The following is a 15,151-nucleotide window of genomic DNA, read 5'->3' as shown; positions in this document are numbered from 1 at the left end:
AAAACAACCCAAGAATCGCCCCCAGCGATTTCTGATACGTCCATCATGCGGCAAAGTCACGCGTGAGTGTCGTCCACGCGTGAGTGTCGTCCACGCGTGAGCGTGGATTGGATTTTTGCCAAGTCACGTGTGCGCGTGATCCACGCATGTGCATCACCTATCTTCGGGGCAGCTATGACAAATTATATATCGTTGCAAAGCCCCGGATGTTAGCTTTCCAACGCAACTGAAACTACCTCATTTGGACCTTTGTAGCTCAAGTTATGGTCGTTTTAGTACTAAGAGGTTAGGCTGGACAGCTTTAGCAGTTCCTTCAGTTTCTTGTATTCCTTCCACTTTTGCATGCTTCCTTTCCATCCTCTAATCCATTCATGCTCTGTAATCCCTAAAATCACTTAACGCACATATCACGGCATCGAATGGTAATAAGAGAGGATTAATATTAGCAAATATAAGGCCAAAGAAACATATTTTCAATCATAGCACAGAGTTTAGGAAGGAAAATGTAAAACCATACAATTAGTATGAATAAGTGTGCAGAGACTTGATAAAAATCACTCAATTAAGTATAAGATGTACCATGAAATAGTGGTGCATCAGCCACGCTTTTTAAGCGTGGCAAAAGGAAAGCATGACCAAATCACAAATCATTGGTCACCCTCATAAAAGCGTGATGATTTTCCTCTATAGCCACGCTTTTCAAGCGTAGCAAAAAAAAGCGTGGCCAAATCACAAATAAGTGACCACCCTCGCAAAAGCGTGGCCATTGACTACTTTTGGCCACGCTTTAAATGCGTGGCAAGAAAAAAGTGTCCCGATAGGCCTTTTTTCCTGTAGTGTCGGCAATCAAGTCAGAATCTCTTTTGGTCTTTATCAGCATATCGTCAATGTAGACCTCCATATTGTTTCGTTTAGGGTTAAGTACGATTTTGGTCCCTAAGGTATAGGTCAAAAAATGTTTTTGTCTCCAATCTTTTTTTGCATACAAAATCTTCCGTAAGGTTTAACTTAATTTTAAAATTGTTCTTCGCACCAAAATACCCTTCTCTTTCTTCACCGAAATTTCTATTTCTTATTCTCCATCATAGCAATGTCTGTTCTTCTTTTTCTTCTTCAACTAAAATTTCAACAAAATTTCAACTAAATTTTTAACAACAACAATAGAATTTTAACAACACTAATAAAATTTCAAGTAACAAATATCAAAAAATCAAAAATAGAATTTTAACCAGCAAAATAATGGAATTAGGAAGAAATAGAAGCAGAAGAATGGAATCAAGAATTTCAACCAGAAGCAGAAGAATGGAATTAGGAAGAAACAGAAGTAAAAGAATAATGGAATCAATCAGAATGGAATCAGAGTCAACAACAATAATAAGATTAACAAAATTAACAAATCAACAAATCTAACAATGTAATTAATAAAAGAAACAGAAGCAGAATAGGTGGAGTTGTAGTGCCAGTGTTGGCTGCTACTGGTGGAGGTGGAATAGGGGTTATCTTCTGTGTTTGGTTCAACGAGAGAGAAACTAATGAAGATGATGACATCGCCTGCAGCTTGTTGGAGAAAAGAGGCCGGCTTCGATGGTCTCTGTTCAGTGAGAGAACTGAGGGCAAGCAGGGGTGAATGGGTAAGTTGGGGAAGGACGAAGGAGGGAGACGTCGCAGCGGCCTGAGTGTCGATGGCGACGCTAGAGATCGAGGGGTTTTGGGTTCGCGGAGAGGGAGACAGAGAGCTCGCCGCGGCGGAGCTAGCACGAAGAAGAGAAGAGGAAGGAGGGTAAGGAGACGTGCAGCGGGCTGTGGTGGGGAAAAGGAGAAGAAGAATGGCGTTGATTCTCTCCCTCCCCCAACCCCCTCTCCCCTCCTTCGCGTGATTCCCTTTCCTTCTCCCTCTCATTTGTTTATTTTTCTTTTTTATTTTTTTTTATTTTATAATTTTTCATTAGGAGTAATTTAGTAATAAAATTTAAAATTTAGGTAAAAATGACGGTTTTAAAACTAAATTAAGTTTTATGGATGATTTTGTATGCAAAAATAGGTTAGAGACAAAAAAATCTTCGATTTATACCTTAAAGACTAAAATCTTACCTAACCCCTTTTTTTTTAGGATCAACAAAGATTAAATTTTGAATCTTTTGATTTTAAAATTTCTTCTATCATATTTATTATTAAAATAATTATTCCAAAAAATTAAACTAATATTCTAATAAATAGATATATATGAATGATTATATTTTCATAAGAGCAACAACTCCAACCGTATCACCACTGTCGGGGCACAAATGGCCTTAGTTCAATGTTGAAGCTGATTTGCATACTAATGGAAGTTTGATTTGTGTCATGAAGACAGGGATCTCAAATATAGGTTTTGGGATGTTCTACATTTTTTTAGAGATGTTGAAGCTTTTTAGTGTTTTGTATAGAGGTAAAATTTTCAGTTCAATATTACAGTTCTCTATAAAAGAGTGGAATTGTAAGGGTATAGAACAAAATGTAGGCAAAGACTTAAAGGTCAGATATTTTTACAAACTCACCCATTCCAGTAAGGTATCTCTAGTGTAATGCGCAATCGCTATATAATATGTAATTTTTAATTTTTATAGATAGATATTTTATTATTTAGAATTGGAGGTTTAACGCCTACCGAAAAAAAAAGATTTGGAAAGAGATATTGAGTCACTGGAAAGAGTGAGAAAAGGTTCAAAGTAAGAGGTTTGTGTGTATAAAAATCAAGTGAGTCCAACTCTTTTTCTTTGTATACTACAATCGGCTCATAAACTACATTGGTGGTTATGTGTTAAATTTATTTCAGAAAAAACAGAAATATGTAGTAGGCGGATATGTTTTTTGTACTAATAATAAGTTGCTGGCATTGTAAGTGAACTAATATGTGCAGGAAACAGGTTAATAGCGGTTGTCCATGGTATTGAAGTCGTTGTACAATTTGTTATTGAAGAATCACTAGGACAACTTGAGAAACTTGTAATAAAAACTGTAGAAAAAAGTATCATCAAATGGCAAAGGGAGGATACCAGGAGTTAATGGACACAAAACTTTGAAAGGAATAGGCTAAGAAATTTGCTGCAAGAAGTCAGAAACATCGAGTTTATATTGACAAAGTCCAAAAAATTTTCTTTGATTGAGAATTGGAGACAAATAGCAAAAGATAATGATGAATTCGGTGTAATCTGGTATAATTAGTAATGTGTGTTGTATATGATTTAGTAGCTATAATTTTAGATATATAATTAGTCTTTTAGGATCTTGATGACAATAGTAAAGAGACACCATGAAGATTAATGAAATAGTTATGTGGTTTGATTAAGGAAAATTGTCTCTTTAGGTCAGGGGCGGAGCTAGATGAAATATTAGAGGGGGCCAAAAATATTTACACAATAAAATAAGATTAAAATAAAATTTTAAGGGAGGCTAAACTGAAATTTACATATAATTTACATGTAAAAAATTAAAATTAGAGGAGGCGATTGCCCCCCTTTTAATGTACGTAGCTTCGCCCCTGCTTTAGGTGATTAATATAATAGGTATTTTAAAGATAATTTTTTTGAGATTATGAATTTGTTTGTAATTTGTCTAAACAATTTTTTTTGGGTCGAAATTTCTAACAATAATAAAAAAAAAGTTTAACTTAAAATTTGATTTAAAATGATATATCACACAACGCTTGAGTTTCAAGACTATTTTCATATATATATATATATATATATTACACAATAAAATAAACGATTATATAGTATTTATATTTTTATGATGTTATAATAAATCGGAAGTTACGTTTTATTTTTTATATTTTTTTAATAACATAAAATGCAGGTTGCATTTTGTTTTTATTTTTTTAAAAAAAAATAAAACCTGCAAAACGCTGTGTTTTGCATTTTGCTATTTTTTAATAATAATCAAAATGCAGGTTACCTTGTAGTAATAAGAATAACAATAAGGAAGTGCTAATACTAATAATCTAATAATAATATAATAATATTAACAGTGACGAATCTAGAAAATTTTGATAGTGGAGATAAAATATATAATATAATAAAAAATTTTATAATAAAAATATTATACGTAAGTTATTAAATTATTCATTAATCGTTAAATATTTATATATAAATATATGTATTTTTAATTTGTATTTTTATTTTAATATGTATACATGTGATTATTTTTTATGTACATATAATATAATATAATTAATCTTTAAAATATATAATTTACAAATTAAAACATTAAAATAGTAATTTAAATGATAACATATAATTTAAAATTGGGTAAAGTATACTTTTTATCCCTGAAATTTAGCAAAAGTTTCAAAAATACCCTTAAGTTTTATTTTGTTTCAGTTTTGTCCTAAAAATTTTTTATTTACATCAAATATATCCTTGACGGCTAAATTTTTAAAAACTTTAAAACTAATCTAACAATAATGCATGAAAATTATGCTTGATTTGCTTGTGTTGAGAGTTGTTCTTATGAAATTATTGTTGAATTAGTCTTAAATTTTTTGAAAAATTAGCCGTCAGGGATATATATTTGATGCAAATCGAAAACTTTTTGAACAAAATTGAAACAAAATAAAACTTAAGGGTATTTTTAAAACTTTTGTCAAACTTTGGGGACAAAAAATATACTTTACTCTTTAAAATTTTATTATTTAGGTTTTATATTTTAAAAAAATTGAATAATCTTTTTTTAATAATAATCGAAATATCTCTTTTTTTATGTAGAATAATACTACATATTCAAGTTTTTTGTTAACTAAGTCCAACCAAATTAGTCTAAGATAACAAAAATCAGTTATGACTAACATTATTCAAAGTCTTATTGTTTAAGTTGATTAAATTTAGTTCATAAAAAAATTTGAATGTTGTATATATATATATATATATATATATATATATATATATATATATATATATATATATATATATATATATATATATATATATATATATATATATATATATATATTTACTTCTCATACAATTAGAAGCCAATTTTTATTGAAATTCATAGTTGAAAAAGTTCTTTCAATTAATGCAGTTGTTACAGAAAAAAATTAAAACTAATATAAAAAAAGATAAATAATACTGTTTCGAGTCGATTTATAAGAAAAAACACAAATTTTATTTAAATTGAGAATTGATCATTCTAATAATATCTAATATAAAATTTTTAAATTGACTATGAAGTACCAAAAATTGAGTAAAAATTATTGTGGAGTCAAATTTAATAATTTAGTAGGAGCAAATAAATTTTATTATCATATACTACTAAAAAAAATTTCAAATTGTAGTGGAAGCATTTGCCCCACACTTATACACGTGCATCCGTCCCTGAATATTAATAGTACTAGTATTCTTAATATTAACTAACAGTAACAATAATATAACTAAAACGGGGAATAATCATAACAATAATAAATAGAGAAAATTTAAGGAATTAATATTTTTATTAAAATTTGATTAGTTAGTAAAAAAAATGAATAATTTTACATCATTTTAATAAAATTTTACACTATTAAAAATATTAATGATAACTATTTAATAATTACAAATCACAAAACTTATTAACCTCTTAGTACTCTTCTAATAAATATACAGTTCCGTGTAATAATAATAATAATAATAGTCTGTTGTTGTGCTAATAACAATAATAATAACAGTAATATAATAATATTAATAATACTAGTATATTTTAGTCAACTCTTTGCAAGCGATTTTTTTCTTTTATGTTAAAACGCAAATTGTATTTTAGTTTTTTTATTTTTATTTTTTTGTTTTTAATAAAATACAGGCATTTTGCAAGATTATAAATTTAGAGGTCTATAATTTTACATAACACCCCATGATATAAATAACACCATTTTTTCTTCCCTTCTTAAATTATTTTCCGTTCAATTTCTAATATATGAAATTCTATTTTTCCAAGGGGGGAAAAATACTCCAATCTACGTTCTATATTCTAATAAACATAGAACACGACCACAGCATGACCAACAATTATTAAAAAGGACCACTGCATAAATAGGAGTGATGTAATAATGACGGACTAATATATATTTCTTTTCTTTTCGATCGGGTACAATGCCGTAGTTTGTCAAGAAAAGGTCAAATTTAGCTTCAACCTTATCCAATTTCACTTGACCACTATATGCTGTTTCATTTGGGTCAATGCTTTGACATTTAAGAGATGGTGCATAGTGGTGACCAATTATTCCTAAAATAATTAAAATAATGAGTGTTGGCGTGATACATGTTTTAGAGACAGTCGTTAATTTGTAATATAAAACATCTCAGTTATTTTATTACAATATATATTCAAGCAACTAAAATAATTATTTATTAATTAACTACTGATTTAGTTAATACACCAAATATAAATTCTTTTAATATTATCAATATATTCATTATTTAAATTTAATAGTTAAATAATCATTTAAATAGTAAATTAAAGAACCAACTACGTACAATAATATTAGTAACTAATGTGATAGTATACAATTGAATACCGTATACAGAAAAAGAAACTGCATTATCAATATATTTATTTAGTTAAATTATCCTTTAATATATATAAATTAAGGTGTTTGTTACGGTACGATCATAAATTTATATGTACTGATACGTTTAAAATATAGACAAATAACAATAAGCCATGTGGAATTTATTTTCCACATCAACATCTAATTTTTTTAAAAATATATATATATTATATCATTAATTTTACTAAAATATCCTTATAATTTAATAAAAATAAAAAATAATTTTTATTTAATTGTTTAAAAGACTTAAATACCCTTTTTTAAATAATTATCTTTTTAAATTAATTAAATTGAATTAAATTATTTAATTTTATAGTTTTAAAATTTAAAAAACAAAAATAAAAACACATTTAATTATTTATCTATACTAAAAAAAATTATTTCAATCTTATTAACAACTTCCATAAACCTTAATCATTCATTCATACCAAAAAAAATAAATAAATTTAAAAAATACAAAAAAAATCACTTTGTTCTCTTTTCCCGGGTTTCTCCCAGAACCTTCGTATCTCTTCTCTGTCTCCCTCTCTTCTTTTCGCACTCTCTCTTCTCTCCAGTAAAGAAGACGAAGAAGCTTCCTCCACGGCGCCCTGTCACCACAGCATTCGTTGCGCGCCTCACCCAGCCGAGGAGAACCTTGTCGTGTCAGAGGGCGTCGCCGTCTTCCTCGTTCATCATCACCGTCGTGAGCCTCTCCCTTCCGGTAACATCCTGTCCGTAAGAAAGACTTTGACTTCAGAATTTGTGGCATGCTTGTGTTGGCCCTCTTGTCTCTTTACAAATAATTTTGCATCATTTGAGCTAAAAAAGACAAATACAATGCATAGTATGAACTAAAGTGTGTGATTGCATTATTATTATTCTTGTTTCTGAACAATCTAATTGACAAGGATGTATTTGGATATAAAGATTGAATCTTAAGACACTTATGCCTAATTGGTGGTTAAAAACATGGAAGATGTTTTGTTTATTCTTTAAATTTGTTAACATCAATCAATTTCAAATAATCAAATATTGTTGACGATTTTATGATGTATGTGTAACAAGTTTCAGGTTCTAGTTCATGTGATTTTCCATGTTTATATAGTCTTTTAAACACTTTAATTTCTCTCGTTGTTGGATTAAGCAGAAAAGAAAAGAAAAAGCATTCCCAAATTTGCTGTGTTCTTGTTGCCTTTGAAGAAGGGGGTGGTGTAACTAGAAATTGAAACCATTACATTATGGATTTGGATACCTATAGACAAACTTCCTATGATGGTCTTGGCTTTGGTTAGATCTCTGATTCATTCTTTTTATTTATTTGTTGAGTGTGTAGAGGTTGAAAAAGGAAAAACTTTAAACCCTGTCAATGCCAAATTTAACTACTCAAGGATGGCAGATAAGAAGAGCTCAGTTACTATTTTTGACTTTCAATTATTATAGGCCGCAACAAACAGCTTTAGCAAAATTAAATGGCTTTGTTGTCTAAATCCAACACGAAGTTTAGGTCTTGTGAGGGATTCTACATAAGTTGTGGTGGGTTTGGTTATTTGGATAGTGGTTTTGCCACTTTCTGTATCTATAATCTAATATTACTGCAGCCATATGCAAGACTTGCTAGCTCACCTTCACAATTGTGTATTCACAGAGCCTCTTAAGTCCTTCTAATAGATATTGATCAGCTGTTTGGAGAAGGTCTTGAGCTATATCTAAAGTGATTTCAGTCGATCCAGTGTATATAAATCTGGACATCGATCAAATAAAAAGAATATTAGTTGCTCAAAAACTACTAGAAAGTTTATATAAAAGATATGGCTGCAGAATTTATTAGACTCATCATCAGCTCAAAAATTTTCCATCTAATATTTAGAATCTCAATATTCTTTGCATCCTTCTCCTGACATGAATAGAACATTTGTATATTAGTGCCAGAAATCTAATAATCTATCTCACTTACTGCTTGAAATTGCAATACAAGTTTTATCAATTATATAAATTCTAAAAAAACAAATATTGCAGTACAAGTTATTAGAAGGTTGAAAGAATATAACAGCCGATATTGGTGATTTTAGGAATATTATGGGGTGTGAGTGGTGCACTTGTGAAGGCTAAGTTCAAGAATGGTGGAAGTGGTGCCGAGTTATGGTTCGCTTGCATGGTTTGACCTGTAGGCATGTGGATTCGATGGTTCTTAGCTCGGCTCAACCGTCGTGGATTAGGAAGGGCAGGGTTGTTTAAATGGATGCCATTTGGAACTCTTATTGCCAATGTATCAGCTGCTTGTGTAATGGCTGCACTTTCCACCGTAAAGGAAGCAGTAAGTTTCTTTTGTGCTGCTCTGTCTCCCAGTGCTCCAATATTTGCTGCATTTGCTAATCTCTAACCTAATAATAGTAATAGGATTACAATTAAATTAGATACCATTGAGAAATTGTTACAATTGTGTCTAGATACATTAATTTATGAATGTACAAAAAAAGGTTAGTACAACCATCAAAAGTACTGTGTTAAACATACAAGAAATAGCAAATTAGAATCATTTGTACATCAATATATTCCTGATGTAAAGATTTTATTGTTACAAATCCAAATCTTCAACAACCTCTAAAGGTGGATTCATATGAGTCATTCACAAAAAAGTTGTAGTGTGATTGATGTGATATCCGATGGCTGGTACGAAGTCTATAAAGGGTTTGTGATATAAAGTTTAGCTTTAGATAAAGAGAAACCAATTTCACATTGCAAAAATAAAAGAAAAACTCATTTTTCTCATTACAAATTTTGTAGGTCAATACCAAAGATTGTGACACTATTGTAATCGGAACACAGTTAGGTCTCTTGGGGTGTTTGAGTACTGTCTCAACTTTTGCAGCTGAGTTCAATGCAATGAAAGAAAGCAATCATCCTTGGAGAGCCTATGTGTATGCCATTATCACAATGTGTGCCTCATTTGTCCTTGTAATCTTGATCTACTATGTACCTGTTTGGGCAACGGGATATGACACTAGCACATAACAATTGGGGCATAGCAGAAGGCAATATCTACTTTTGACCTTTGGACAGTGTGTTTATTGGTGGAAAAGTCCAAGTTTGACCACAAGATCCTTCTTAATTTTAGAAGCAATGAAATTTTTCTATAAGGAAGGACTCGAGTATGGAGAAGTTGAGTGATGCAATTTACCACTTTTCTTTTAGGCTCAATAATTTCTATAGAACTGTATGCTGATAGGACTTTGATTAATGTTTGATCAGCTCTCAAATTTTTAATTAATTTAGATGAGCCATATCATAAGGAGAAAAAAGATGACAATGGTACATATATCATTTCTGCAAAGGAAACTATGGTCTATGGCTAAATGAGTTTCCAAGGTCTAATACAGTTGCTGCCAAAGATGATAAGTTTATCATTAGAAAGAAAATATGCTATTAGAAAAGAGGAAAAGGGTGACAAGAAATTGAAGCATATATTGACAAACTTGCCAATTAGTGATGCTCTTAGAGCTAGATTTACAAAACCTTGGCCTTGCTTATCTTCATGAGTGTACTTCTAATTAAAGTAATAGACAGTGATAAAAGCAACAGTCCTTTTCTATCGTTGATTGCTTTCTAAATCAAATGTATGGATTTGTATATGAAGACTTCTTTTTGTTTTCTTGCAACTCTCTCTCTCTTCTCTTTTACAAAATTATCTCATCTCTAAATTTATTTTATTTAATTAGAAAAGGAAAAATAAATGTTTAAAATTGACCGGGGGATAGGTGTATACTATACTTGAGCAGAGGGTCTTTGACATGTAAAGCTATCATTTGTTTATTTTATTCACGATACCTAGAAGATATGAATTATTGAATGGTGATAAACGTTTATGAACAAATATTAAGATGTTAATATGAATGTATTTTACATAATTAATTAATTCAGATGAGAAAGCAATGATGAAAGCACAGTCAATTATGTTAAAAAAATCACGGATAAATCAAATAAGAATTTTAAAATGTATCGATATCCTGATGTTTCAATGATTTTTAACCATTGATCTTAATTATAAAAAATATATATCATTATATAATTAAGATGCTGGCTTTTCATTATATTTTCTCTGTTTTTCTTTATGCAGAGTGTAAAATAAAAAAAGAACCTTGTTAATTATGTGGTTATAGTTCAATTCCTTTGTTATTTTATTAAATAGAAAAGAAAAATTTGTTCCAGAAGACATGAACGTGTCATATGGTGTTAGGCTAGCAAAACTTTTAGACACTCTAGTAGGTTTTGTTGGACTTAGTTGACCGGCAGAATCTTCTATGAAAGCCAAGTTTTCAGGCTCTGATTGCCTAGATGGAGAAAATACTTTTGAGAGGACTCTTGAACTTGATTTCTGTGGACTTTCTCTGATAACAGTAGTCCTCAGCTTTGAAAGATGAGATCCTTTGCGACCAAGCTTGTGATTCGCTGTGTTCCTAGATCGCCCTTTTGAATTGGCTTCTTGCCAGCCCTCATCTGATGATGTCTCCTCCTGGTGAATAGATTCACTTGACAGTGGTGGACTATACATAGGGACATTATTGCCATTTTCGTTCATAACTTTATAATCCACCATGCCAGATCTTTCTTTTGTTTTGTTTTCTGCCGTACCAATAGCATATTCCAAGCCATTATAGACAACACCCACATTGCTTGGTGCATCTTCACGTTGAAGGTTTTGTTCACTTATTGGTAGAAGTATCTAAAAGATTAGAGATATAATCGACAACTTGCATAATGAGGCAACACAATAGAAAATTTTACAAAACAAAGGTAGCAGCAGTTTATAACAATAAAGCAATTAATGTCAAATATATAAGGTAACACCATGTAAAAATTTGGCAGAGAACTTTCCCACGCTGCTGTTTTCTCTGAGCTTGTTCATTTCCATTAGAATTAAGCTCGGGACTTATAAAATCCAGAAGATCTGACACACTGCATTAAAAGAGTCACAGTTTTTTGGTGCCCTGAATACAACAATCAACAGAAATTCTTCATGGCATAGGCATCTAAACCATTTTGAAGAGGAGAGTCATTGTAACCTACTTCAAAGCAAGCTCGTATTGTTGCATACGATAGTAAAAGACAGAAAGGTCCCCATAGCTTTTTATTGTGTCAGGATGATCAAGCTCAAGCTCCCTCTCATTTATATCGACCGCCTTTTGCTGATATATTGTGGCCTAAATAAGCAAAACTCGAACAAGTTCATTGGCAACAATAATGATGGATAGACTCTACTTTCTACACTACATGAGAAGCAAATATAACAGAATCTTCACATGATTACCATAAGTTGCTTGGTAAAGAACCACATCTAAAAGATTATAGGCACTTGCAGTAATTCGATGATAGGTACATCAAACAGTCATCATCTTCACCAATGCCTGCAATTAAATAGACAAGTGTGTATAGAAAATAACAGATCATGCTTATGGCAGATAACAAACAAGATGATAATAGTCAAACCACAAGATGATAACCCAAAATAATGCTTTAAACTGCAAGTTCCAACATTAATTTGAGATGACCTAAAGCATAGCTGGTGCAAGAGAGGTAAATTTATTAAGCATAAGATGATGATAGTCAAACCACATTATTAGGTCATGATTAATAAAATTTATACAAGGCATAAATAGGTGGGAAGATAATTCATGGCAGCAACAATGCCAGGAATATTGTTCTGAACACAAATAAAAAAAAAAAGAAGCAAAAAACATATATAGGAATGGCATTAAGCAAAAGAAGAACTCATGGCAAGATGGAGTGTTGGGAACAAACTGTGCCATTCCTCCAAACTCAAACTACACATACAAGTTTTAAACCAAGGATCAGATTGGCACCTTTTCCTACTTTCCATCAACTGCATTTCACAAAGCCGCTGGAGGATTTGGAGGACTCAATATCTATCACAGATCTGTCATCCCAATCCCTTATCCAAACCCTGCTGGTGATTTCACTTTGCTCATTGGTGATTGGTTCAAGACCAAACACAAGGTAATTAACCAACCAGGATTATTACATTTTGCTCCATTCTTGATGAATCATAAAGAAATTGAATGTTAGTCTTCTTGATTGCAGACATTGAGGCAGACTTTGGATTAAAGCAAGAATTGACAAAATTAACAACAACGACTATAAAATCACAGAAATTAAAGTAAATCCCATTAATTACAGAAATCACTACAGTGCTATAATAATTAAAAGAAATCACAGAGGGAGAGTTACCGGAAGGGAGAGGCTGACGACGGTGATGAAGAACGAGAAAGACGGCGATGCTCTCTGGAACGAGGAAGACGGCGACGCTCTCTGACGCGACGACGTTCTCCTCGGCTGGGTGAGGCGCGCGACGAATACTGCGGTGACCTTGGCAGGGCGCCGTGGAGGAAAAGAAGGAAGAGGATGGAGAAGGGAGCTGTCGAAGAAAATCGGGAGCCGAGTGTGAAGGAGAAGAGACAAAGAAGAGACTATGACAGTGAGTCTGAGATTTGAAGGCTGTGTGACCCAGGAACATTTTGATATATTTTTAGTAGGGTTTAAATTTGTTTTTTTTTTTTTTTTTGTATGAATGATTGATTAACTAGGGTTCATAGAAAATGTCAATAAAATTGAAATAATTTCTTTTAGTATAAATAAATAATTAAATGTGTTTTTGTTTTTGTTTTTTAAATTATTTAAATTTTGACACAATAAAATTAAATTATTTGATTAATTTAAAAGTGTAATTTGTTGTCTAACATAAAAAAAAAGGTATTTAAGTCTTTTAAAAAATTAAATAAAAAATATTTTTTTATTTTTATTAAATTATAAGGGTATTTTAGTAAAATTTGTGATATAATATATATTTTCTTTTAAAAAAATTAAATTTTGATATGAAAAATAAATTCCACAAGACTTATTGTTATTTGTCCATATGTTAAACATATCCGTACGTATGAATTTATGATCGTACCTTAGCAAACACCATAAATTAGATAATAATTTTTTGCGTCCCCGTACACGTCATATGTCCGTACGTGTTGACATCGAGTATAAACAGCGGGCAGGAGAGTGCCAATTCTGTTGACCGTTATTCCAATAAACGGCAATAATTAACTAGTATACAGGTGTCGTTTTTTAATTTTGATGTTGGACTTTGATAGTGATACTTTAGTATTGTTGAAATTTTGTGTTTTACTATTATGTGAAGACTATAAATCTGTCGGATTTGTTATTTTTTATTTTAAATTTTTTAAATGTACAAATTTAACTTGATTTATTATTTTTTATTCTAATTTTTTTTAATATATAGATCTAATATTTAGATTTGTCTTTTTAGTATTTAGATTTTTTTAAATGTGTTTATCATATTCTTCAATTTGTTTTAAGTAAGATTCTGAAAATCGAATCGGTCATCAAATTATTTTAGTTACTGATTTATTAATTTATTGGTTTAATTGATTCAACCGTAGTTTAATCGAAAGAATTATTTTATAATAAAATAATAAATAAAATATAAATAAACACACCAAAATATAATTCAATAATGTTCTGCATCTAAGTGATTTCACTAACCAAGTCCAACCAACTTGTTATAACCTCCTCTACATCCACGCGTTACGTAACTGGCTTTTAAATGTAAACAACTTCCCACTTTTAACGTAAATGGCAAATCTTCTTCTTCTTCCAAATTTGCACATGCAGGTTCTCCTCCTCCTCCTCCTCCTCCCGATGTTGCGTCTTCTTCTTCTTTTTCTTTTTCGTTATCTTTCTCTTTCATTATCGTCATCACCAATAACACCAACATTTTGCAAACATCTTTATTGGTTTTGATTTTCTCTAATGCCATCATTAAATAATTCTGGTTCATTTCTTAGTTTATTTTGATTCATTTGTGTGTTAATTAAGGTTCACTTGATGCTGCTGATAAGTATTGACCAAATTTTTTATTCTTTAAGTAATTTCGGTTTATTTCTTAGTTTAAATTGAGGTTCATTTGGATCCAAAAATGAATTCAATGTGTTTTTGTTAATGATTGAGTCTTTTTTACTGTTTGTTCAAACCTGAACTAATTTCGGTTTATTTGTGTACTAATTGAGGTTCACTTGATGCTATGATAAACTCCCTTTTTAGGGTTTATCTTGTGCTTAATTTATGGGATTTTATCACATTTTCTCACATTTATTCAATGAAATGGCATGGTTTCATGACTTTCTCCTAATTTGTGCTTAAGTGTGAAAACATACTTTTTTGGCCTTTAATTGGTTAGTTTTAATTCACCTTTGATTTCACTAGATACCTTGATGTGTTTGTTAGTGAATTCAGGTTGAAAAGGCTAGGAATGGATCAAAGGAGTGAAGAGGAAAGCATGCAAAGTGGAGAAATCATGGAAAATCAAGGATTTGGAGTGCATGCATCGACGCGCATGCGTAGCATACGCGCACGCGTGGAATATGAAGTCGCAAGGCGACGCGTACACTTGACATGACGCATACGCTTGACATGACGCGTACGTGTGGAAAGCAAATTGAAAAGCGATGCGTACGTGTCGTTGCTCGCACGTGACATCATTAAAGTGAAAACGCTGAGGGCGATTTTTGAGCTTCCCAGGCCCAG

At 31.1% G+C, this 15,151-nt stretch overlaps 1 long non-coding RNA gene and 1 other non-coding gene across 3 annotated transcripts; one reads left to right on the top strand and one right to left on the bottom strand.

Annotated features, from left to right (window-relative positions):
* Window positions 1-7,104: 7,104 nt before the first annotated feature.
* On the top strand, window positions 7,105-9,865 carry LOC112786718 (uncharacterized). The gene is made up of 3 exons (XR_011878462.1): window positions 7,105-7,262; window positions 8,611-8,855; window positions 9,326-9,865. It is a non-coding gene; the product is annotated as an uncharacterized protein (transcript).
* Window positions 9,866-11,262: 1,397 nt separating this feature from the next.
* LOC112785182 (uncharacterized) lies at window positions 11,263-13,078 on the bottom strand. Of its 2 annotated transcripts, XR_003194174.3 has the most exons (4): window positions 12,785-13,078; window positions 12,400-12,591; window positions 11,847-11,943; window positions 11,263-11,739 (listed from the first exon to the last, which is right to left on the bottom strand). It is a non-coding gene; the product is annotated as an uncharacterized lncRNA (long non-coding RNA). The 2 variants fall into 2 exon arrangements; XR_011879018.1 differs by having other exon boundaries at window positions 11,847-12,591.
* Between the last annotated feature and the right edge of the window lie 2,073 nt (window positions 13,079-15,151).

The sequence above is a fragment of the Arachis hypogaea genome, chromosome 20 (genome assembly GCF_003086295.3).
Source record: "Arachis hypogaea cultivar Tifrunner chromosome 20, arahy.Tifrunner.gnm2.J5K5, whole genome shotgun sequence".
Taxonomy (NCBI): domain Eukaryota; kingdom Viridiplantae; phylum Streptophyta; class Magnoliopsida; order Fabales; family Fabaceae; genus Arachis; species Arachis hypogaea.
Note: the sequence above shows the minus strand (reverse complement) of the source record. Positions and strands in the feature narration are given on the sequence as shown.